At 43.2% G+C, this 24,490-nt stretch overlaps 1 protein-coding gene across 3 annotated transcripts in view; it reads right to left on the bottom strand.

Moving 5' to 3' along the window:
• The window catches only part of SYTL5 (synaptotagmin like 5), a 102,469-nt gene extending 80,140 nt beyond the window's left edge, over nucleotides 1-22,329 (bottom strand). For 2 of the 3 annotated variants that reach the window (XM_068155071.1, XM_068155072.1), the window contains exon 1: nucleotides 20,360-20,403. The gene's annotated coding sequence lies outside the window, so the exon portion shown is untranslated. Of the gene's footprint in view, nucleotides 1-20,359; nucleotides 20,404-22,282 lie in introns of those variants that run through there. The other variant, XM_068155068.1, reaches the window with a different exon arrangement.
• Nucleotides 22,330-24,490: the final 2,161 nt, after the last annotated feature.

Here is a 24,490-nt window from a genome sequence, read left to right as displayed (position 1 = left end):
ACCCTCACAGTGAAATAATTCTTCCTCCTGATGCTTTCCTTTCCAGTAGGAAATCTATGAAAGATCTTTCAGATAGGGACAAATCACCTCTGTGATGGTCCAGGGTACACAGAGTAGGCAAAGTCTGCCAGCATGTAAGGAATGGTGGCTCCATGTCCTCACCTAGAGACCACATATTCTCAAAGATGATGGGGACATAGTCAGGCAATGCTAATAGTATTATCTCTCACTACTGCTACTCATTCTTGTTAACCTACAGCGATCAACCAGTCACAACCTGACCTGTAAAGCCAAGTTCTTCATGATAAAACTATGATGGGTTTATCTGGCTGCAGGCCATTAGAAGTTCTGAATCAGCCAGAACAGCTGACTTGAGTTGGCTTACAGGTATAGCCCATACCATGAACATCACACTCAGTATAACAAAGGAGGAAGTTTGCCAAGGCAAGGGGAGCCTCCTGCTTGGGTTCTTCCTGACCCTGCCCTTGAAGATTGCTTTCCTGGTTATTGTGGCTGCTGCACCATTGCTTGTCAAAGTATAACTTTATAGACTTCATATTGACATTGGTATCAGTTTGGCTATTTCATTAAATCCATTTTCACTTCCAACTGCAAGTCTCCTTTTTCCTGATTTCTCTGCTGGGAGGACATGGAGTGGCAGAGCCATTGCCATAGTTTAGGCTCAGATAAGGGCTAAATGTAGACATCTGCTCATTCTATTGACATTGAAATACCACTCACTAGCAAATACTGCCCCACGGTTCCGCATGTAGACTATTGGGTACTGATTATAACTGTTTGGGTCCCCTCAGAGGCTGCAGAAGAACAACTCAATGGGATTGGAAGTTTTTTATCTTACAAGAGAATAAGCATCCTCAGTTTTTAGAAGTGCATGGTCTTGACTTATTTACATCTTTATTCTTTCCTTTATCACTGTTGCAAATTAGCACACTCAGACACAGCTTTTCATCTTCATTTAAAAACCCTAATGTCAGACAGAGTAACAGAATGATAGAGGTTGGAAGGGACCTCTGGCAGTCATCTGGTACAACTTCCCTGCCAGAGCAGCTTGCACAGGATAGCATCCACACAGGTTTTGAATTACTCCAGAGAGGGGAACTCCACCATCTCTCTGGACAGCCTGTTCCTGTGCTCTACCAACCTCAGAATGAAGATGTTCCTCCTTACATTTAGATCAAGCTTCTGCAGTTCAAGTTTTTGCCTGAAACCAGTTTGTTTCCAGAATCAATAGTAAATAAATGCAAACAAAACCAATCAAAAATACAGGGTCTTGACAAAAACACTTTCTAATCATCAAATTCTATAATAATCCCTGCCTTTACCACTTGTGAGTATCAGTAGTATTCCAAACCTGAGCAACTAAGGTTGCGTGCAAGCACAAACCACCTAGGCAAATGTTGTTCTATGTCCTGGACATCTCTGGGAAACAAAAAAAAACCAAAACCCTAAGCCATAAAGTTTTAGGCACAGCCTTTAGTGCTACATCAGATTTTGAACTGTTCAACACCTTAAAACATGCAAACTTTGCCCACTTGGCTATATGCATAAACCTTAAAAATACGGAATCAGCAATGTTGTTTTCCACAGGACTCCTGTTCCATTCAGGGTGCAGTAAAGATAAGGGCATAGCAGCTGCCCAAAACATCTTCCTACTGTCCTTATTCCCCATACAGCTTATACTTTATTTATGACATGTGTTTTCTCACTCCTGAATGCAGAATTAACAGATGACTCAACTTTTTCTACCATGCTTGTACACACATACCCAAGCACCTTACAAACACTGATCTGTAGAGCACTTTTGATGTATTATCTCAAATTTTAGACAGAACAGCAAAATCCTCTAAATTTATGACAGGATAGGAAGGGAAACAGTTTGGTAATTTAGTGTATCTTGATGGCTGGACACTCCAGTTACAGACAGCCTGCTTGTGGTGGTTTTAGGCTGTGCCTTTAAAATTAGCTACAGATTTTGAGCAGAAAAGTAGAAAAATAGAAATAAATCACTACTGGGTGTAAAAAGGAAAACAAAATATTATTCTAAACAAATCTTTGGATAAATATCTAGAATAAGACAAGCCATACCAAAACAATTCTCTCTCCTCTCTTCTGATCTTGGCTGTTTTGCTTCGCTCAGGAGAGATTAATCTGTGCGCTTTGGGCTGGCCTTGGCTAAGTCTAATGTGCTGCTTCTCACTCTGCTCCTTTCTCCCTTGGGACAGGGGGATAGGGGGGAGCTTCCCTGGTCTCTGACCAGGGAGGTTTTTATGTTGTTTGCTAATTGCAAATATATGTATATTATTGTAAATACTGTACATTTTGTACATATTCATTGCATTCCATCGTAGAGTGTAGATTTTTGCCTGTAAATACAGGTTCATTTGCTTCTAACTGAGTTGGTCTGGCAAAGTTAATGCTGGGGGGAATCTTCAACCCAACACACTGCTTTATCAAGCATATTAAGCCCCTAAAACACCATATTATTTTAAAGAAACTTATGGTCTTCCAGGACCTTTGAGTGTCAGACCATGAAATACCAAATACTTCACCTTGTTGTATAGAACAAAAACCTTCCACATATCTTTGTCTTCCCTTGAAAATAATTTGGTACAGAATCAAGGTTGGAAAAGACCTCTAAGAACATCAAGTCCAACAGTCAACCCAACACCATAATGTCCCCTAAACCGTGTCCCGAAGTCCCATGTCCACACATTTCTTGAACACCTCCAGGGATAGTGACTCCACCGTCTCCCTGGGCAGCCTGCTCAACGCCTGGCTATTCCTTCATGAAAGAAATCCCTCCCAATATCCAACCTAAACCTCCCAGCACAACTCCAGGGAATTTCTTCTCACCCTATCACTAGTCACTTGGCAGAAGAGACTGACTCCCACTCCACCCCAACCTTCTATCAGGGAGCTGCAGAGGGCAATGAGTCCCCTCCTCTTGAAACCAAACAACCCCAGTTCCCTCAGCCCCTTCCTCTCCAAACCCAACAACCCTGGTTCCCTCAGCCACTCCCCACCAGACCTACTCTCCAGGTCCCTCTGGAGGGCCAGCGCTGCTGCCCCTCTCTGGACCCGTCCTCTTCAACATCTTCATTGATGATCTGGATGAGGGGGTCAAGTCAGTCATCAGCAAGTTTGCAGATGACACCAAGTTAGGAGCAGATGTTAGTCAGTTAGAGGGTGGAAAGGCTCTGCAGAGGGACCTCGACCGACTGGACAGATGGGCAGAGTCCAATGGGATGGCATTCAACAAGTCCAAGCGCCGAGTGCTGCACTTTGGCCACGGCAACCCCATGCAGAGCTACAGGCTGGGGTCGGAGTGGCTGGAGAGCTCCCAAACAGAGAGGGACCTGGGGGTGCTGATCGACAGCCACCTGAATATGAGCCTGCAGTGTGCCCAGGTGGCCAGGAGGGCCAATGGCATCCTGGCCTGCATTAGGAATAGTGTGGCCAGCAGGAGCAGGGAGGTCACTGTGCCCCTGTACTCTGCTTTGGTTAGGCTGCACCTTGAGTACTGTGTCCAGTTCTGGGCCCCTCAGTTTAAGAAGGACATCGAGACACTTGAACGTGTCCAGAGAAGGGCAACAAGGCTGGGGAGAGGCCTTGAACACAAGCCCTATGAGGAGAGGCTGAGGGAGCTGGGATTGTTTAGCCTGGAGAAGAGGAGGCTCAGGGGTGACCTCATTGCCCTCTACAACTACCTGAAAGGTGGTTGTAGCCAGGAAGGGGTTGGTCTCTTCTCCCAGGCAACCAGCACCAGAACAAGGGGACACAGTCTCAAGCTGCACCAGGGGAGGTTTAGACTTGAGGTGAGGAGGAAGTTCTTCACCAAGCGAGTCATTCGTCATTGGAACGGGCTGCCCAGGGAGGTGGTTGAGTCATCGTCCCTGGAGGCGTTCAAGAGGAGATTGGACGTGGCACTTGGTGCCATGGTCTAGTCATGGGGTCTGTGTTGATAGGTTGGACTCGATGATCCTCGAGGTCCTTTCCAACCTAAGTTATACTGTGACCCACACCAGCCCCTTTGTGGCCTTTCAAAGCCCCAAAACATATTTTTTAATGGGAAAAATACCTACATTTATCTATTGGTTATTTATGGGTATAAATACATGCACACTATGGCAGAACTGTAGAGCAACTATGCTCTTGAATGTAAAGCAATAGCGAGTGTCCTGGTTGGAGTTAGAACAGAACTAACTCTGTTTGCTGAATTTACTTCTCAGCTCAGTGTCTAGGTGACTGCACTTTCTGAAATTAGCAGGAAGTTTTTGCAGTCACTGTCTGCTCCTAGAAGTGGTAATGCTCGATGTTCATAGTTACTACCAAGGACTGGAATGCAGAAAGGCAATTGCTTACACACTTGCTCCTACACAGGCCAAGGTCATTGCTAAATTTTGTGTGCCATGCTGGGGTGCAATAAATAAGAGGCCACACTTGTGGCAAGAAGCAAACAGGACAGGTGACCCTAAAATGATGAGTGAGGCATTTCCACGCCATATATATCATATTCAGTATAAAATTGAGGGATGACAAGGGTCAAGTTCTCTTCTTCAATGGCCAGTGTTTGAAGAGAACCCTGTTCTGCCTTTGATTGCAATCTGTGCATTCCTGAATGCAATTCCAGAATCCAGCTCCTGAATCAAGTTCACATCTGCTGCTCAGTCCAATCTGGGACTTCCCCAAAGCTTCAATGGAGACAGTGATGAAATTGCCAGCAGAGGGGCTGGGTTCAACATTGGGTTTGTATCTTTGTATATATTTATGTCATTTTATTATTATTTCCATTAAAGCTGTCTTACTTTTCTTTGACAATCCAGAGGAGGCTGAGGGGAGACCTCACTGCTCTCTACAACTCCCTGAAAGGAGGTTGTGGAGAGGCTGGCGCTGGTCTCTTCTCACAGGTAATTAGTGCTAGAAGAAGGAGGAACAGCCTGAAGATATGACTGGGTAGGTTTAGACTGGACATGAGGAAAAAAGAGTGGTCAGGCATTGGAATGTGCTGCCCAGGTGGTTGAGTCACCAACCCTGGATGTGTTTAAAGGTGGCTTGGATGAGGTGATTGGCGATATGGTTTAAGGGTGAACCTTGTAGAGCAGGGTTATCAGTTGGACTTGGTGAGCTTGAGAGTCTTTTCCAACCTGAATGCTTATGTGATTCTCTTATTCCCTTTCTCTTCCCTTTGAGAAGCATTTGTCATTCCTCTAGTAGCAAGCCCAGCCCTAATCTTTGACAATGACACAGCTAAACTACTAAACTAGAAAAGTAGTTCAAAGCAACGTGATCACACTCCTATATTCAAATGCTACAGAGCACCTCAAATCAACTGGGAATCTGAAATTGTTCTCTGCAACATTTGTTTAAAAGCAGCAATGCTATTGTAAAAGTAATAATTTCCAACTAAATGATAACAAGAGACGCTAAGAAAATCAGTTAAAAGGCCTTTCCAGCTGTGAGATGACATCTTGGAAGACATTAAGGAATATAGTTTTCCTTCAGTTGTTTTTTATACAAGATTTTATTTTAATGTAAAAAACCCTTAGATTTTTTTACTTAAGTTCCAGTGACTGTTATTAGTGCTCTATAATGCACAAGGTGAAGCCATAAAGTCCAGCTAATAACACAACCATTTCAAACTGCTGCCTGAGAGCAGAAAATATAACCAGAACCTGAGAGCATAACAACATAGCTTTGTCTTTGCTGCTGAAATGGAAATCAGAGCCTCATGAAGAAAACACCTCAGGCTATTAAAAGCATATCAAAAGAATAGAATATTCTCCTCCAGTCTGTGGGGGATCATACTTAGTAACAAATTATTGAACATTTTTATTCACTCAGCTGCTTCAAACTTAACCCAAAGAACTACAGACCAACCCCAGCAAGAAGAAAGGCTAGCCTGATCCCTTTTATCAATCTTCATTCACTCTGTAGGGGTAATTCAGTGTTAAATACCTGCTAAAAATAATATCTGAAGACAACATTGTCTTCAATTCATCACTAAGAAAACTACAAGATCTTACTGAAATAATGATTAGATCACTCTCAGAAAGGGAAGTTCTTTCCCCTCTTAAATGAGTCATAGAAATTCTAAATTACTTTTTAGCAAGTTTATTTAGATTCACAGCCTTCTTCCTTCCAGTCCTTTACCTCTTAATGTAATAAATAAACTACCTATAGCAGTACTGAGTAGTCTCTTAGAAATGGAAGCTCATTTCAAAACAATACAGACTAGCAGATGGGAGAACTTTTAATTGAATCCAGTATTGTAGCAGCTCATTTGATCATGCAACTCTGCAGGGCAGTTATTCCAGTCCATAGGTCAAACACAGTATGAACTCAAACATTTGCAGAGGGACCACAGGATGCAGAGCTATTTGCATATAACATCCTCAGTAAGGTTTCCTGCCATAAGGAAGTAAGTGATATTCAAGCAGGGAACACCATTCCATTAAACAACAACAACAGAAGGTTAAGTTTTCCTCGAATTAAATTAGAGCTTGGGCACTTTCTTTGGTGCATAGCAAGGAGAAAAACTGTGAAGGTTGGAATGTACTTCCCTGCAAAAAGGATAAATCTTTAGACTATTGAATTTTAGGACCAAAAGATGATTAACTTTCATCTGTTGTGGCTTTGTTAAACAGTAGATTTGGTAAACTAGTGATACAGAGAAATAGGAAAAACTCCAAGACCATTAAGCATGTATTCTTTAGTATGTACAGTGCTAGACACAGCACTGGACACAGGGTGTTTCCCCTCCAAACATGTGCATCTGAACACAAGTTTTACAGAGTTACTATACAGATAGCTACTACACATTCATGCTAGTTCCTATTCATTTAAGTTCATCTCCTCCCATCCATATGTGGCAGTGGGCTTGCAAGGGTCTTCCTCTTATTTGCATTTTTCCTCTCCACATGTGCTCGTTTGGTTGTTTTTGATTTCTGTGCTTCTGCTCATATCTGCAGGAACAAGCTGGTCTGTCCTCAGCCTGTTTCCCGCTATCTACACATTATCTTAGATAAGCATTCCACAGATTCACCTTCATTTAAACAGAATCTTAGAAATATTCAGGTTGGAAAAGACCCTCAGGATCACCAAGTCCAACCAACAGCCCTACTCTACAAGGCTAACCCTTAAACCATATTCCCAAGCACCACATCCAAATGACCTTTAAACACATCTAGGGTTGGTGACTCAACCACCTCCCTGGGCAGCACATTCCAATGCCTGACCACTGGTTTTTCCTCATGTCCAGTCTAAACCTACCCAGTCGTATCTTCAGGCTGTTCCTCCTTCTTCTAGCACTAATTACCTGTGAGAAGAGATCAGCACCAGCCTCTCCACAACCTCCTTTCAGGTAGTTGTAGAGAGCAGTGAGGTCTCCCCTCAGCCTTCTCTGGATTGTCAAAGAAAAGTAAGACAGCTTTAATGGAAATAATAATAAAATGACATAAATACATACAAAGATACAAACCCAATGTTGAACCCAGCCCCTCTGCTGGCAATTTCATCACTGTCTCCATTGAAGCTTTGGGGAAGTCCCAGATTGGACTGACCAGCAGATGTGAACTTGATTCAGGAGCTGGATTCTGGAATTGCATTCAGGAATGCACAGATTGCAATCAAAGGCAGAACAGAGTTCTCTTCAAACACTGACCATTGAAGAAGAGAGCTCTTTTTTTCTCATGTCCAGTCTAAACCTACACAGTTGTATCTTGAGGCTGTTCCCTCTTCTTCTACCACTAATCACCTGTAAGAAGAGACCAGCACCAGCCTCTCTACATGGCCTTTAAGTAAGCTGTAGAGAGCAATGAGGATACATTACACTGTGGTACAACTTTCTTCCTGCACAGTAAGCAAGCCTCAATCTTCTGAATGCAAAGTCCAAGATTCATGTTGCCACTTCTTCCAACTCACAAATTAGAAGCACATCCTGATATAGGGTCATCCTTTCCTTCAAAGTCTCTGACTTCCATACATTCATTTAGCTCCTGTTACTCTGGCTTCCATACATGGGTGTACGATAGGTAAGTTGTTCTAAGAAGATTAATACAAACCAGATGAATATAAAAACCTCTCCTTCACTAGTAAACAGATACACTTAAAGTTTAAATAAGCTACAGTGGTGAACACTAATCTGTGGAAAATGAGTGGATAGCCTCCCTTTACTACATAGCTCAACATTGCTAGCTGTACTCCAAAAAGGCTGAGTGCACAAAGATACTGGAGTTCAACCAGCTGTGTAGGACTGGTGTGCACACAGTAGTGGTGATATATTTTTACTCTTTTCATGCCACAATAGGATTCACTGCAATGGGCTCTGGGCATTACAGAAAACCTCAGAGAGCAAATTTTCTTAGTGCTGCACGCATGGGTACAAAGCATTATCCCAGGGGTGCACTTCTTTATGTTCATGAAAATCCAACCCACAGATAAGCCTCTTATGCAAGGCTTACTCATAACTCCTTCAATGTCACCTGAAAGAAAGAAAAAAAATCAGATTTTTTGCATGCAGCTTGAATGCAGATGCAGCATGAATTCCCACAAAAAAGAACTCCTTCCCTATAGCAATGACCTCATTCAACCTTTTTTTGAGGGGGATATTACTGTCAGAGATGCCAACCTGCTAAATCTCATCTGTAAGATTCTTCCAATTCCCATCTGAGGCTTCTTTAATGCTATGTCTCCTTTACAGCAACCCAAATGCTTTCACCCAGTTTGTGAACTTGCATGAACAAATGCAATTGGTCAGCTCACCACACACCTGGTAGATAATACGGCAATAATAAAAATCTACTGTGCTGTACCACAGCTTCACATCTTGCCTGATTGTAACCCACTAGGAAGTCCTGTCCCCAGGTATGGTTGCTTTGAGTGGATCCAGTCCTTCCAAATGACTTGATGTGCACAGGAAGTATCCATCCCATGGCTCAAGGCAGAAGTATGTGTTCCTGTGACACAACAGGCACAAACCTGCACACTGTAAGAAGAGAAAGCAGCTGTTTGGAGATGGCCTGGGCCAAGGACACATTGCCCACATGTGAGCAAAATCCAATTTGTTTCCCTGAGCCAGACTAGCATCTCCCTGGGAGTGTAGGCAGATCAAGGAAAGACAGTCTCTGGTTAATCACTGAGAAGCTGTATGAGAGATGATCTCACCCGTGGGATGTTCTCCTCGTTGTTTGTAAAGGGAGTAAGCCAGGACACTGAAAAATATTTTGTTTAAATAAAATTTGTTTAGAAGCTTAATTGTTTATACACAATCCAAATGTTTGGGAACAGGGAAGTCCTACCCAAGGATGAAAAAGGAGGGGCACAATTAGATTTTCAGTCTCTAGGTGTAGACTAAAATTGGTTTAATAAATGGATCCACTGATCCTAGAGGTATTGAGCGCAGGTCATACTGCTGTTACAAACCACCTGAAAAGAAGATTACTCATGACCTACTGTGGAGACAAAGAGAGTAGAAGTAAAGATGTGGATGTACCAGAACATGTCCAGAGAAGGGCCACGAGAATGATGAGAGGGTTGGATCTCCTCTCCTATGGAGACAGACTGAGAGAATAGGAGTTGTTCAGTTTGAAGAAGAGAAGGCTCCAAGGAGACCTTATTGTGGCTTTCCAGTATCTGAAGGGGGCCTACAAGAAAGCTGGGGAGGGACTTCTTAGGGTGGCAGATAGTGATAGGACTAGGGGGAATGGAACAGAAATAGAAATAGGCAGATTCAGATTGGACATTAGGAAAAAATTCTTCCCCGTGAGGGTGGTGAGACACTGGAAGAGGTTGCTCAGGGAAGTGGTAGAAACCTCATCCCTGGAGGTTTTTAAGGCCAGGCTGGATGTGGCTCTGGACAGCCTGATCTAGAGTGAAGTGTCCCTGCCTATGGCAGGGTGTTGGAACTAGATGATCCTTGAGGTCTCTTCCAACCCTGACAATTCTGTGATCTGGATGTTTTGACACTGGGACACACCCTCCAGCCTGAAGAAGTAGGCAAGAAAATCAGGATCAAGTCACCATGTAATTGCTAGACACAGAGTAGTCAGATTACTCTTTTCCATGCTGCTGCAGGATTGGCTAAGTAGGACTCATGCTGTCAAGTTCACCAAAACATTGGGGAATACATAATACTAATCTTGCATGTGTTTATGTGTATAATATCACATGAAACTTCTCAAAATCTATCCATCAATTTACCTGCTCTGACATCTTGCTGGTATTAAACTCTATGAAGTTTTCATTTGCTTTTCAAACTCTCTTCTCTTTTTGTAGCAGGCAACGCTTCCTACAACTCATTTAAAGGCATTTAAAGATCAGATAGGTTTCATATGGTTTGACTTTCTGCAATTCTTTAATCAGATTGTGTCTCCTCAGTACTTTATTATAGAAATGTCTAAAATAGAAGTTCCATTTATACAAGTAATTTCCATGTAAATTATGATAAAATCCCCAAATTCTTGGAAGTTTCTGAAACACTTTTGTTCAGTGATACATTGTCATGTAAATCGTCAGTTCACCGCTCCTCATGAGAATTTCTATCAGCATGTAAAAATAGGAAGAGTGACAATCCTCCAAAAGGAACAGCAGACTGCTACCAAGAGGAAACTTTTCTCCACATGTAAACCACAGCTCATCTCTTAGCTTCTGCCCTCTTCATCTCCCAGCCTACACAGGAAGAATCTCTTCTCTTGCCCCAAGAGCTGACCTCAAGGAAAAATACATGAAGGACCATGAGACCTTTCCATAAGCTTGTGTCACCCATTAAGCAATGAAATTCATGTTTCTGGAGCAGATGAAACTTGGAGGTGTAGTGTAGGAACACTACACACCAAAACAAATAATTCATTTGAGGACTTTGAGTAAGTCAATAGTATAAAGGGCTTAAATACTATTCTGTTGATTTCAGTTTGCCTGACTGCTCTCTTTCAGCCTTCAGGAAGTGACTAACCTACCTTCCTTTGTTTTTTTCTTTTTCTTTTGGTCACAAATTTCCCCCACTCCATCCCTGTTAGGGTCACCTGACAGATTTATACTTGCAAACTTTTGGTGTGGGGAAAGTGTAATTATATTTTGGTGAAGTAAGCCCACTGTTCTTGGTACTCTGCTGGAAGAAAAGAGAGAAGAGTTCTTGTAGCAAGAGTTGGGAAAGGGACTCTAAGGGTGAAATATTTTGAGTTGGGAAAAATTACCTGGTTTTGCTAGAGCTTGAGGCAATTATTTCCATTCTCTTTCAGCCCCTGTGACTGAAACAATGACTGTTCAAACTCACTCTAGAATAAAACCTACTCAAACCTATTCAGTATAGATTTTGTTCTAAATCAGAACCACCACAAGCCTTGTAAAGCCTATTTTGGTGTTCAAGCTTGTCGTGAAAATCTGCCCACGTGAACATGAGCATAACTCAGTTTCACATGATTTGAGTTTTCATAGAAGACTGAGAACTGCCAGCCTCCAGCAGGTTTCCAGATGTGCAGGGGTACACATACAAATGAGTAAGTTTCCATGGATGTGAGGGAATTAACCATTTAAATTTGTGTCTGGAATGACAATAAAAGAACTCTCCCCAGCCACTGTGCCAGACAGAATTCTCCATGAGAACAAGAAGTCAAGTTTAAACTGCTTTTAAAACAAGAATCCAGGTCCTCTGGCAATATAAACTAATATAGCTCTCTTTAAAGAAAATTAATTATCATTATATTGTTCAGTTTGGTTCAAATACATTCTTCATTTCCATCCAGGGATTTGCAGTAAACCAGAACAAGTCCCTGAGCACAATAAAAGCCTAGTTTTCATCTGCTAGTATCACTGGATACCTTTTCAGCCAAGCCCACCAAAAAGCATAACTGGTAAAATGTCTGTTTATTTCTAGAGAATCCTGGACATCTCAAGTATCACACAGTATTTCATTACAACACTGCCATGACCACTGCTGCTCAGCTGGTTTTATACATTGTCTCAAGCCAATCTTATATTTATACAAGGTTTCAAAACACATTTGTAGAAGTAAGCCTCTACAACTGAAGATCAGACTATTGCAATGCAAGAAAACCCACAGGCAGAAAGCTAAAATTATTTTATACTACTCTATGCATTTATGAGTCAGCAACCTCACACTCCAGCAGGTATTAACTGGAGATGCAGCATTAATAAGTCAGGTGGATAAACAATGTGGGATTCCATAAATAATGAAAAAGTTGCAATGTGTTAATAAGTCAGTGCAAAGAATATGCTCAAGGTCCCCTAATTTAAGGGTGCAGATACATTTATGTTATAAAGTAATTGGCATCTAGCTAATTCAGAAATGTTTGCTCGAATGCATGAGGTTCAACATGTCACAGTGCAAAGTACTGCATCTGGGTCGGGCCAAACCCAGGCACAAATACAGGCTGGATGCAGAGTGGCTTGAGAGTAGCACTGAAGAAAGAGACTTGGGCGTATTGATTAATGAAAAGCTCACCATGAGCCAGTAGTGAGCTCATGCAGCCCAAAACACACATTGTATCCTGGGCTGCATCAAGAGGAGTGAGGCCAGCAGGTCAAGAGAAGTGATCCCGCGCCTTTACTCTGCTCTGTTGAGCCTCCACCTCGAATAATATGTGCAGTTCTGGTGTCCCCATCATAAGGATGACACAGAGCTGTAAGACTTAGTCCAGAAGAGTGCCACAAAGAAGATCCAAGGGCTGAAGTACCTCTGCTATGAGCATAGGCTGAAGGAGCTGGGCTTGTTCAGCTTGGAGAAGTCTCTGCAGGAACCTTAGAGCTGCCTTCCAATACCTGACAGGATCCTACAGGAAGGCTGGAGAGGGACTGTTCATGAGGGTGTCTAGTGACAGGACAAGAGGGAATGCCTTCAAGCTGAGAGAGAGTAGGTTTAGACTGGATCTTAGGAAGAAGTTCTTCAGTATGAGGCTGGTGGGACTCTAGAATAGACTAGCCAGGGAGGCTGTGGATACCTCTTCCCTGGGGGTGTTCAAGGCCAGGTTGGATAGAGCCTTGAGTAGCCAAGTCAAGTTGAGAGGCATCCCTGCCCATGTTGGGGTACATGATCTCTAAGGTTCCTTCCAGCCAAAGCCATTCTATGGTTCTATGAATGCAGACTCTGGCCGACTGAAAAATTCTCCCTATTTTTAGGGAGCCATGCATTCAGCTCATTTGCTCTTTGCACTACCCATATTCACAAAGAATATCACAACACTGGGAGTACACTTTAATATTAGAGGTATTTTCCACTGCTATTTTAAGACAGTATTTCAACAGAGCAAGTTTTTGGTCTATGTTATGTAGCTTTTTAAATTAACCACAAGCTACCTAGGAATACTAGGTCTTCAAAACTAAACACTGAAACCCACTGGGAGACAAAAAGGAACTCACTCTAAGCTACAAAACACAGACGGTTAATTGCCACTGGCCTCTTGCTTATTCCCTTCTGTCCCTTGAGGCATGATACTGCCTAATCCTTCTGCTGCTACTCTTTTGCCTAAGAACTGCTTTTTGAGTATGTGTGACAGTATGACAGTCAATGGAAACACCTTACAATCTCATAAAAGTGTGCCAGAACTATTTCTCCTCTGGAACCCAAATATAAAACACTTTTATGACCTTTGCACTGCTTTGCTTCCCAAAGGAAAGATCTGCTTACAATACTGAAAGAATGTCTTTCTGTGTATTTTGTCCTTCATGATTTCTAGGTCTTTAAATTTTCCTTCTCAAAACAAAAGGATAAGCTGAAAGGTATGAATGGAGGCCCTTACATGGACAGCAAGGCTGAAGAACACTTGCAGTAATGAAAGCTTTCAACCTTCTCTCACATAACCTATGCACTAATAACTGTGCATTACTGTATTGCTTCCCTCAGACAGTGTCTGAAGACACTTGCATAGCTGCCTAACAACAAAATTATGTTTGCAAATCAGCTTGAGAGAGTTTCCTTTGTATGTGAACATACACATATTCCTTTCCTTAAAGAAGGCTACATCTCTCATATTAAACAGACTATTGAACTCTAATGTAGAACTTCTGGGCGTCTTTTATTGTCTTGACCCATGTCACATTTGTGCTCTCCTCACTCTGAAGTCAGTGGCATGATTCAGTCACCCAGGGTCATGCAATAGACACCAGCACGTACTCTGTCAACCGTCTTCACCCAATGCTAGGAGAGGACAGGAGGGACAGAGTGCTCTGAAGCCAGAACTTTTGGTATTAAATGAAATACTCTGTTGCCCAGATTTAAGGTTCTTGCTTTTCTAGCATTACTTTTTCAATTAAAGGGAGAAATATCAGGCTATTGAAACATCATTTGTGGTATTACCAGGCATTTTAAGGTGACGTGCAACAGACACAGCAAGTGTCTGAATTGATGTACAGTATGTTTAAACTTAAAGAAATTAATCTATCTGTAGTAACAGCACTGTCTCAGCTGTCTCACCAGAAGTCAACATGTGAACAAGTGTAGATGTTCAACAAATGAAAGCCAGAATCTTCAGCCCACTCACAATGGGAGTAGGAGCGAGAATGGACCACAAGAAAGACTGCACTCGTTCAGAAAGAAGACTTTCAGCCAGGTCATTTCAGTTAAGCAGTAAAAGGCAAAAATAAAAGAAACCCCATGGTTTCCGGGTTGGGTGTTTTTTTAATCTGTCAGTTTTTTTAATCCATGAGCAGTCTGGGAGAGAAGCAGCAATCTTCAGAAGGTGGCAAACTGCCTTGAAAGCCATTCTATCTCATTATCTTTAAACCAAAGATAGAATAGAATAAACCAGGTTGGAAGAGACCTTCAAGATCATCGTGTCCAACCCATCAACCAATCCAACCCACCTAAACAACTAACCCATGGCACCAAGCACCCCATCAAGTCTCCTCCTGAACACCTCCAGTGATGACGACTCCACCACCTCCACGGGCAGCCCATTCCAATGGGCAATCACTCTCTCTGTGTAAAACTCCCTCCTGACCTCCAGCCTGAACCTCCCCTGGCACAGCCTGAGACTGTGTCCTCTTGTTCTGGTACTGGCTGCCTAGGAGAAGAGACCAACCTCTGCCTGTCTACAACCTCCCTTCAGGTAGTTGTAGACAGCAATAAGGTCACCCCTGAGTCTCCTCTTCTCCAGGCTAAGCAACCCCAGCTCCCTCAGCCTCTCCTCATAGGGCTGTGTTCCAAGCCCCTCACCAACTTTGTTGCCCTTCTCTGGACTCGTTCCAGCAAGTCAACCTCCTTCCTAAACTGAGGGGCCCAGAACTGGACACAGTACTCAAGGTGTGTCCTAACCAGTGCAGTGTACAGGGGCAGAATGACCTCCCTGCTCCTGCTGGCCACACTGTTCCTGATGCAGACCAGGATGCCATTGGCCCTCCTGGCCACCTGGGCACACTGCAGGCTCATGTTCATCCTACCATCAACCAGCACCCCCAGGTCCCTCTCTGCCTGGCTGCTCTCCAGCCACTCTGACCCTAGCCTTCTTACTCTTAATTGTAAAAGCACCAAATAGGTAGGGTATTTCTAACTATGCCCAAAGATTAACTCTGTTCTGAAATGTGATGAACTTAAAACCAGTACCTTGTGACTGGCTTACAAGTTCTACTACTGGATGTTGTGCACCCTTGATTCATGCAGGGAGGTAGGTTGTAAATGAGTTTCCTTTCCTCACACAAGAGAGACACTTCTTCTGAAACACTGTTAAAAGTAGAAGCAGGATTTGTCCAGGCCATAGTAGGTGACCAATTAAAACCATATACAATCTCACTGGAAGCTGAAGGATGTGGACAATGAAAACAAGTCCTTAACACATTTCTTTGCCCTTTTTTTCCCTCAAGCTTTACTTTGAAAAATGACATTAGAGACACTGGTAGCAATCACCAGCACTAAGCTCAGCAAATTGATAAGAAGTCTTTTGCAAGTATCAACGGTACACATCTTTCTTCATGCCTAAAGCTAAATGTTTGGTTGCTTTTATTTCTAAACACAGTCTTTTTGTGTTTGGAAATGTGGTGTGGCAAGTCAATATTAAAACATTTGTACAAAATTAATCAGAAGTGAGATCTTCATTTCAATTTGGGTGTAAGCAATACTACATTCATTATTTAAACATTTCATTGAGAATGTGCATTTTTGAAACTCATATCACACAAATCATTTCCATGACAGAAATGCAATGTCATCAGCAAGGTCATGGTTCAATGCCAGAAATGTGCTCTTGTGGCAAAGAAGGCGAATGCCATCCTGGGTTATATTAGAAGGGCTGTGATAGGGTCAAGATAGGTTCTTCTCCCCCTCTACTCTGCCCTGGTAAGGCTGTGTCTGGAATATTGTGCCCAGTTCTGGGCCCCTCAGTTCAAGAAGGACCTCAGGGAGCTACTTGAAAGAGTTGAGCACAGAGCCAGATAAATTATTAAGGGAGTGGAACAACTTCCTTATGAGGAGAGACTGAGGGAGCTGGGGCTCTTTAGCTTGGAGAAGAGGAGACTAAGGGGTGACCTCATTTATGTTGCTAAATACATAAAGGGAGAGTGCCAAGAGGATGGAGCCAGGCTCATCTTGGTGATGCCCAATGACAGGACAAGGGTGGAAGTTGAGGCATAGGAAGTTCCATGGAAATATGAGGAAAAACTTTTTCCCTGTGAGGGTGACAGAACACTGGAACAGGCTGCCCAGAGGGGTAGTGGAGTCTCCTTCTCTGAAGATATTCAAAGCCCACCTGGACACATTCCTGTGTAATCTGGTATAAGTGATCTTACTCTGACAGGGGGGTTGGTTGGACTAGATCTTTTGAGGTCTCTTTCAGCCCCTAACATTCTGTGATGAGGGCAAACAGCACATTCCTGTCAGATCAGTTATACCCTATCGTGGATGACACTATGTAAACAACTCTCTTAGAGAATTCCCTTTAAAAAATCACAAACCCTGCCTAAAGACATTCAGGAAAGACAGAAAATCCAAGGTGATACTATTTCTAATATGAAATGCTGACAGCCCAAATGCTGGGATAATGTGCACTTAAATTCAGCTAAATTCCAGGTTTTACACTTGAATAGCCAAACCCAGACAAATGTCTACTAATGAAAGGACAGGGTTCACAAATACACCACCAGCACTATGGCACAAAGAATTCCTGTCACCCTAGTCTTTCAGGGCACTCCTTGCTTACCACAGCATGAGCCAGTTGACACTTTTGTTTGCACAGGTTACTCATGCTTCTCCGCCTTTCTTTACTGCCATAATCATTCCACAGCAGAAACAAAATACCTTCTTTCTTACCTAACAAATTATTATTCTCCAGTCCTGAAGTACTGTGTCCAGTTCTGGGCTCCTCAGTTTAAGAAGGACATTGAGACACTTGAACGTGTCCAGAGAAGGGCAATGAGGCTGGGGAGAGGTCTGAAGCACAAGCCCTATGAGGAGAGGCTGAGGAAGCTGGGGTTGCTTGGCCTGGAGAAAAGGAGACTCAGGAGAGACCTTATTGCTCTCTACAACTACCTGAAAGGAGGTTGTAGACAGGTGGGGGTTGGTCTCTTCTACCAGACAGCCAGCAACAGAACAAGAGGACCCAGTCTCAAGCTGTGCCAGGGGAAGTTTAGGCTCAAGGTGAGGAGAAAGTTCTTTACAGAAAGAGTAATTGGCCATTGGAATGTTCTGCCCAGGGAGGTGGTGGAGTCCCTGTCCCTGGAGGTGTTCAAATAAGGATTCTTGTGTTGTTTATAAATTGTAAATACATGTAAATATTGTCTATTTTTTTACATATTCTTTGCATTCCATATTTTAGATTGTAGTTGTGCTTGTAAATACAGCTTCATTTGCTTTCAAACTAGGCTGGTCTGGCAATTTTATATTGGGGGGAATTTTCAACCCACCACACTCACTTTCATTACGTTCCAGTCTTCTGGATTACTTCACATATTCCCTAACCCCCATCCCAATACACATCTCACATTCTCACCTGTCCATGTTAACACACTCCACAGTGCAGTTAGCACTACTGCTGCACTAATGTTTACAGTGAATGGACAGCAATTCCTACACCAGAGCTTTATTTAACTGAATGTGTGACTCACACTTCTCTTAGCCTTCTGAAGTCACACATGTGTGTAAGCACCTGGCACCTTCAACATGACTTTTTGCAGAGAGCTACATGCTAAAGACAAATGGACACAGGAGAGATTTGGACTGGATGCCAGAAAAAAATAAAATAAATAAAATCCACCATTCAAACTATTACACATTAGAATAAACTTCCAAGGGAGGTGGTGGATTCCTCTACATTAGACAGTTTCAAGTCCCATCTGGACAGGGTGATAGGCCACCTCATTTAAACTATATTCTTACCCTATGGAAGGTTGAACTAGATGATCCTTGAGGTCCCTTCCAATCTGGTATTCAATTCTATGAATCATTAGCCTATTCATTATGTTAAGGAGGTTTAACATTGCAGGAGCAGGAATTCAGTTCCTGATTTCCTCCATTATTCTCTTCCCTCACCCATCAGGCACTAGGAATTTTGCAGAAAGAATCAGAAGGAGGAGTGAAGTTTTAGAAGCAATACTGAGTACATCTCTTCCCAAGTCTGACCTTTTCTACTCTTCTGCAATGCCTCCAGAAGCAAGAAGGCAAGCTCAGGTTCAGTCATATACAACAGCTCAACAAGCTATCAACTGTGGTGTGTGGTAACTGCAAATGAAAAATACCAGCTCCAAATGACAAATGGCTTGTTTCAAACAGTGCTTCCTCCCAGAGATTTTTCTAATAGCAGAATCCTTGGAAACAATGTTCCTGTGGTCATGGACAGTTGCTTCTGTGGTATTCAGATAACACCCTGCAATTTCTGTACCTTACATACTAAAAATACCCCACATTTGCTCTAAGCGTCCCTCTCCTGTTTAACCCCTGGAAACACACTGGTCCTGTACACAAGTCTCACTTTGTCCCCATCCTTGCATTGTGTAAAAACTTTTGAGACATTCATGCAGTAAATTCTTTTTCCTCACACCTGCTACTTCCAGGGGCTCTACTTGTGAGGCTGTCCAGGTCAGAGGTATTAGTCTCATCCAAAAGTTACTAGAGTCATGGTGCAGAGACGCTAATAAGTTCAGCTGCATTCAGATCACAAGTTAGTTCAAGGCATAATGCAGTCACTCCTCAAATCACAGTCTTCCTTACCTTTCAGCACAGACATTTCATATAATTTACCACAACCAACCAACACCCCCAACCAACCAAAAAAAGGCCACAAGATAGAGAGCAACTGAAAAGAGAACTTCTGTGGCATCAGTGAGGGTTGCCTCAAAGAATTTATTCAGAGATGAACTGAAGTGAATATGCAAAGCAACTCTCAAAAATAAATAAAATGTTCATTTAAGAGCATTCTGTTAATATTAGTTTGTGGGGTATAATACAAACCACAATGGACTCTTGTTTCATTTTGGATATTCATTTAAGTTGCTCAGCAATACAAAAAAAAAAAAAAAAAAATACCTAGGGAAAAGTTCCAGTGAAAATAAAAGGGTACAGATTGGAGTAACTGAATTATGAAGACATTTTGGTGCAGGCTGAGCCACAGATTAAAAACAAAAATCAATAGACTCATTCAACTCCCAAGAAGTTGATTCTGCTTTGAAATTGTGCCTCAGCAAACAGAAAGCCACACAGAATGAGGCTACTCCATTGTATCCAGGACAGGTTAAAATACAAGCTTAAAGAGATTTATTTTTTACAGCAGAGGCAGTCTGTTTGGAACAGAAAGAATGCAGAAGGCTCCCCTGGCATATCTTGCATGTATCCATTATGTTCATTGGCATACATTGGATGTGCATGTTTACATGGTCCTTCTATATAATAGATGGGGAAAATCTACTCTAGAGAGCCAAAAGGAAATTCACACAATACCAGCTTCCTGTGCCTACCACAAATATACCTCCTACCTACTATCTATGGACTCAAACCCACAATGTTCTTCAAAGTCTGCTCTTACCTATTCTACTTTCCTAAGTTTTCAGGCTCTGGGGAAAACACATCAACATACTCATCATCGGTATGAAGGAAGTTTAATTACAAAGCAGGGCAAATGTAGGCAAAGCAATAACAATAAAGAACTGGGAAACTAAATGCTCAGTCACAGAGCAATCCTGCACTGCAGCTGTTGCTTTATCAAATGGATTCCCTCCCTCTCCATTCTGCAGGACCAAATGTCTTACTAAGAGGCAACAGTTAATCATCAGATATGAAAATCACCTATCCTGATCAAAAGATTTCGAGGAGATAACATTATGTAATATGTTTGGCAGATAGGAAAACAACTAGATGACTGCAACATCACACTGACAATTGTTTAGTAAGATCATCCATACTTACTGGTTTTCCACTCCAAAAAACATAGCTACAATCTGAAATGTACGTAGACTTTGGTTAAATAAGCATTGCTCCATCCCAAAAGAACTTCATGTTTCAGCTATCCCCAAACCTATAAAAGTCAAAAAATGCTGCTAAGGGTAAATGTAGTGTTGAAGAAAGTTTGGAAATGTTATTGTGTTAAATTACTTCTAATGTTTAAACACACCAATATTTTCTGGAAACCGTATTCACGCCTCCAGCCTTACAAACCACATTCCTCAAACCCTTTGCAGATCTATGAGCAGCAACTCTCACCTTCTAGAGTTTCACTCTAATAGCTTAGGTGTAAAACAGAAGTGCAGAGATATCTGGATGTAACTGCATTTGGGGAATAATTTACACTAGAGGTAGACAGAAAAGCACATAGCCAAAGGCTAATCACTGATAGTATAGAGCTCTTTTACCTCAAAAACCTTGGGGAAGCAAGGGGAAGGAAAGAGAGAGCATATGGAGCATGTGCTCTGAGATGACACAGCTTTCCTGATCATCTGCCTAATAGAGGGAAAAAGGGCTCATCACAACTACCTCCCCCAGGATTCCCTACATGTAGCATGCAAGATTTCTCCACACAAAGTCCTATTAAAAACAGACCTGCTATTAAAAAGTAAAACAAGGTTTTCTGTTCTAAATTCTTAAAGTTTTATCATTAGTCTAAAAAACTGCACCCCCTGTCTGCTTTCAGAATGCCCCACTTCACATTTCTAGTACTGGATGCTATTAATCCTTTTCTTACTTAAAAGCCCATTACTCCTCACTTTGACGTTTCTAGGCAATGATCCAATCACTTTTTTCATTCTTTTGGATCCAGTCACAACAACATGTGCTCTGAAAGGCTGTAAGCCGTGGAGCTTTAAAGTGTTTTATGCACTGCACTGGGGTGCACCTTGCACACAAACCTCTTACCTGAAGTGCATAAAGGAAAACACTAGCACCTGCACTCATTTATGCACTGCAGTGGGCTGTGCACACATATCTCTCACCTGAAGTGCATAAGGCAAAACACTAGCACCTGCACTCATTTATGCACTGCAGTGGGCTGTGCACACATATCTCTCACCTGAAGTGCATAAAGCAAATCACTAGCACCTGCACTCCTCACAATCTCACAGGTGATTTTCCCACCTCCATCTTCTCACGTTCACATGAAGGGCTGCTCTGTGAATGATTGCCTAGCAGCCTTCTCAAGGCTTTCCAAAAACCACTGACTCCGGGGCACTAAATCTTTTACCTCACTATTCCTTGCAGTATGACTGCATGCTGGGTATGCTGAAATGCATGTTGGCTAGCCACACTCAGTAACTACCAAATAACCCAAACTACTTAATGTAAGTGGCTCTCAGTCTCCTTCATTTACTCCTTTTTTTATGCAGTCATATAATAAAATGTAAATAAAGCAAGCACACTATCTTTTTCATTGCAAAACCCTGGAAGAAAACTTGGCTAGTACACACCGGAGAGCTGATTTTCACTTGAGCGCTACAAAGCCACTCATCTGCTCGGTGACGAAGAGGACAGTTAAGGATCTGTTCCTTATCATCCCTTCCACCGAACAATAACTACAAATAGCATCACTGACAGGCAAGATCCATCACCTTCAAATTATCATAGAGGAAAGCATTAAAAAACAAAAAGCAGCTAAACATGCAAGCACCTCCCATCAGGTTTTTCAGGCCGGCGGGGTAGGGAGGACGAGTGGGGCTAGCACAACCCTGCTCCGGGGTGCCGCAGCTATACAGCCGGACAAGCTCAGAGCGACCTCCCCGGCCGCGGCACTCGCCCTCCGCCAGGACCGCTCAGTGGGCAACCTCGTTCCCCGCTCCCTCAAGTTCTTCTCAAGGTGGGAGAAATACCCAATACAGTTGCTATTAAGAAAGAAGGACTTACCAAGTACCTCTGCAGCAGGAGAAAAATACACACAGGCAGCAACATCCCCGCCGCCACCGAAGCAGCTGAGGGCTGCTGATGTCAACTCCGCAGTTCGATGGAGCTGGGAGGTGATACCCTGCTCCCGCCGCGGTGCGGCTCAGCTGCCGGCTCGGGCACGGAGCGCGCACGCCACGCGCGGAAACCTCTGCCCTCTCAGCACAGCACAGCCAGAGGGCATGGGCAGGCGCGCCCTGCCGCCCACAGGTGCTGCCCTGCGGCAATCAGCCTCGCCCCTTCTCCGCCCTCAGCACCGCTCTCCCCGCAGCCAAGGGCTCCCCCTATGCTCGGGGAGCGCTGGAACTGCCTGGGGTGAAGGGGGCGGTGTTCACCGGCCAGCCATCCCCGCTGGGAGAGGAGCCGTGCCCACAGTCCCTCTGGATGTCTCCCCCCTGGTACCTCTCGGACTGCTGCCGGGCAAACCTTGCCGCCCTGCAGCGCCTCCTGCACCGCCGGCAGCAAGCCACCGGCCGTTGCGGTCCGGGGCTGCTGTCCCGGCGGAGCGGGGAGTGGGACCGGCTTGGGGGCACTCAGGCAATGGCGCACGGAAGAGCGGGGCAGCCCGCCTGGGGCACCCTCCGCCAGAGCAAGTGTCCCCTCCGACGGGCTGAGGAAGGGTGAGCGACCCGCGGGGAGGGCGCAGCCCCGCTAGATGCAGTGGTTACCTTCGCGGCACTGTCCGCTCCGCCGTTTCAGACGTGTCTTGGTTGTGCGGAGCTAGCAGCACAGGAGGCGAGTCATTCTCTGGATGGGTTTGAAAAGAGTAAAAGAGGGTATTTGCGATTTTAGAGAATTAGGAAACAGTAGCTGTAGTTGTCTCTGTTCTGTGCCCTGGGTGAGAGAAGCGTCTGAAAGGTAAAACACTCCTTAAATGCAAAATAAAAGGCACTTGTGGCTGTCCTCCCTACAGCATCTTGATTCATTCAGATGAACTGAATGATTCATTCATCCTCATAGACATCCTCAGGCACCTGAAGAGCTCACACAGCAGGCATCTGAAAAAGATAAGGAAAGTAATTTACCACTTGTGTGTACTTACTAAAGTGAAAATATGGGTTTGGAACTGCAGTAAACAGAGATAGATCACATGAAAATACTTAAGAGGTTTACTTTTTTTCACAGCTGTAACTGACTTCAAAACTAATCTATTTTCAGCACTTTCCAAAAATTCTGATGCATATAATTTTAGCATAAAGTTAATGCACATCAGCAATGAAACCTCACTTGTCAAACTCCCAGTGTTGTAGTTTTAAGAAACTACAGTGCTTGATTTATTCTAAATGATGCACACACTGGGAAGTTTATACTGAGGAGGTACAATGTTTTCTTAGTGTATGAATACAAGGCATTCAAAGGTTAATTTAGGTTTGCTACATGTTATACTCACTACATCATTCTTTGATTTGCTCAGGAAAAGCTTCTGAAGGAATCTGCTCTAAATTAAATGACCAGGTACATTGTTTGTCTGTAATTACCAGAGCAACACATTGGTCTCTCTCTCATTGTGAATTGTGATCAAAAAAGATACACAGGTGAATATTCTTTCTAATGTGTGACTTAAAGTGTTAAAACTATAGCTTCAGATTTGTGTGATGTCATACAGCTTCATCACATAAACTTTTTTGGTTTTGGGGGGTGGGGGTGGGGGTGGAGGGTGACTGGTGGGGAGGGACAATACACATTTAATAGAATCATAGCATGGTTTAGGTTGGAAGGGACCTTAGAGATCATCTACTCCAACCTCACCTCCATGGGCAGGGATGCCTCTCAACTAGACTCTGCTGCTCAAGGTCTCATGTAGCCTGGCCTTGAATACCTCTAGAGAGGGGAGATCTACAACCACTTTGGGCAACTTATTCCCAAATCTTTCATCCCTTGTACCCAAGTTCTTCTACCCAAGTTCTTCTACCCAAGTACAAACAGAATTTCTGAGGAACATCACAGACCTTTTGGGTTTCTGTTGGAATAGAAAGCAGCCTCTCAGAGACTGCAGACCCCATGTTATTTTGGTAGCACTGCCCTGTATAAATCCACATTTTCAAAGTGACCTTTGTGATCTACAACACATGAACCAAGGCCTTTATAGATCAGGATTGCAGAAATAAATCACCTTTGTTTAGAACAAAGGTGAAGTATTCTTGCTATTATTTCTCTGGTGACTTTAATCTC

Source organism: Melanerpes formicivorus, unplaced genomic scaffold (genome assembly GCF_026170545.1).
Source record: "Melanerpes formicivorus ecotype bairdi unplaced genomic scaffold, bMelFor1.0.p_v2 SCAF_30, whole genome shotgun sequence".
NCBI lineage: Eukaryota > Metazoa > Chordata > Aves > Piciformes > Picidae > Melanerpes > Melanerpes formicivorus.
The sequence above is the reverse complement of the archived record's forward strand: the minus strand, read 5'-3'. Positions and strand labels throughout refer to the sequence as shown.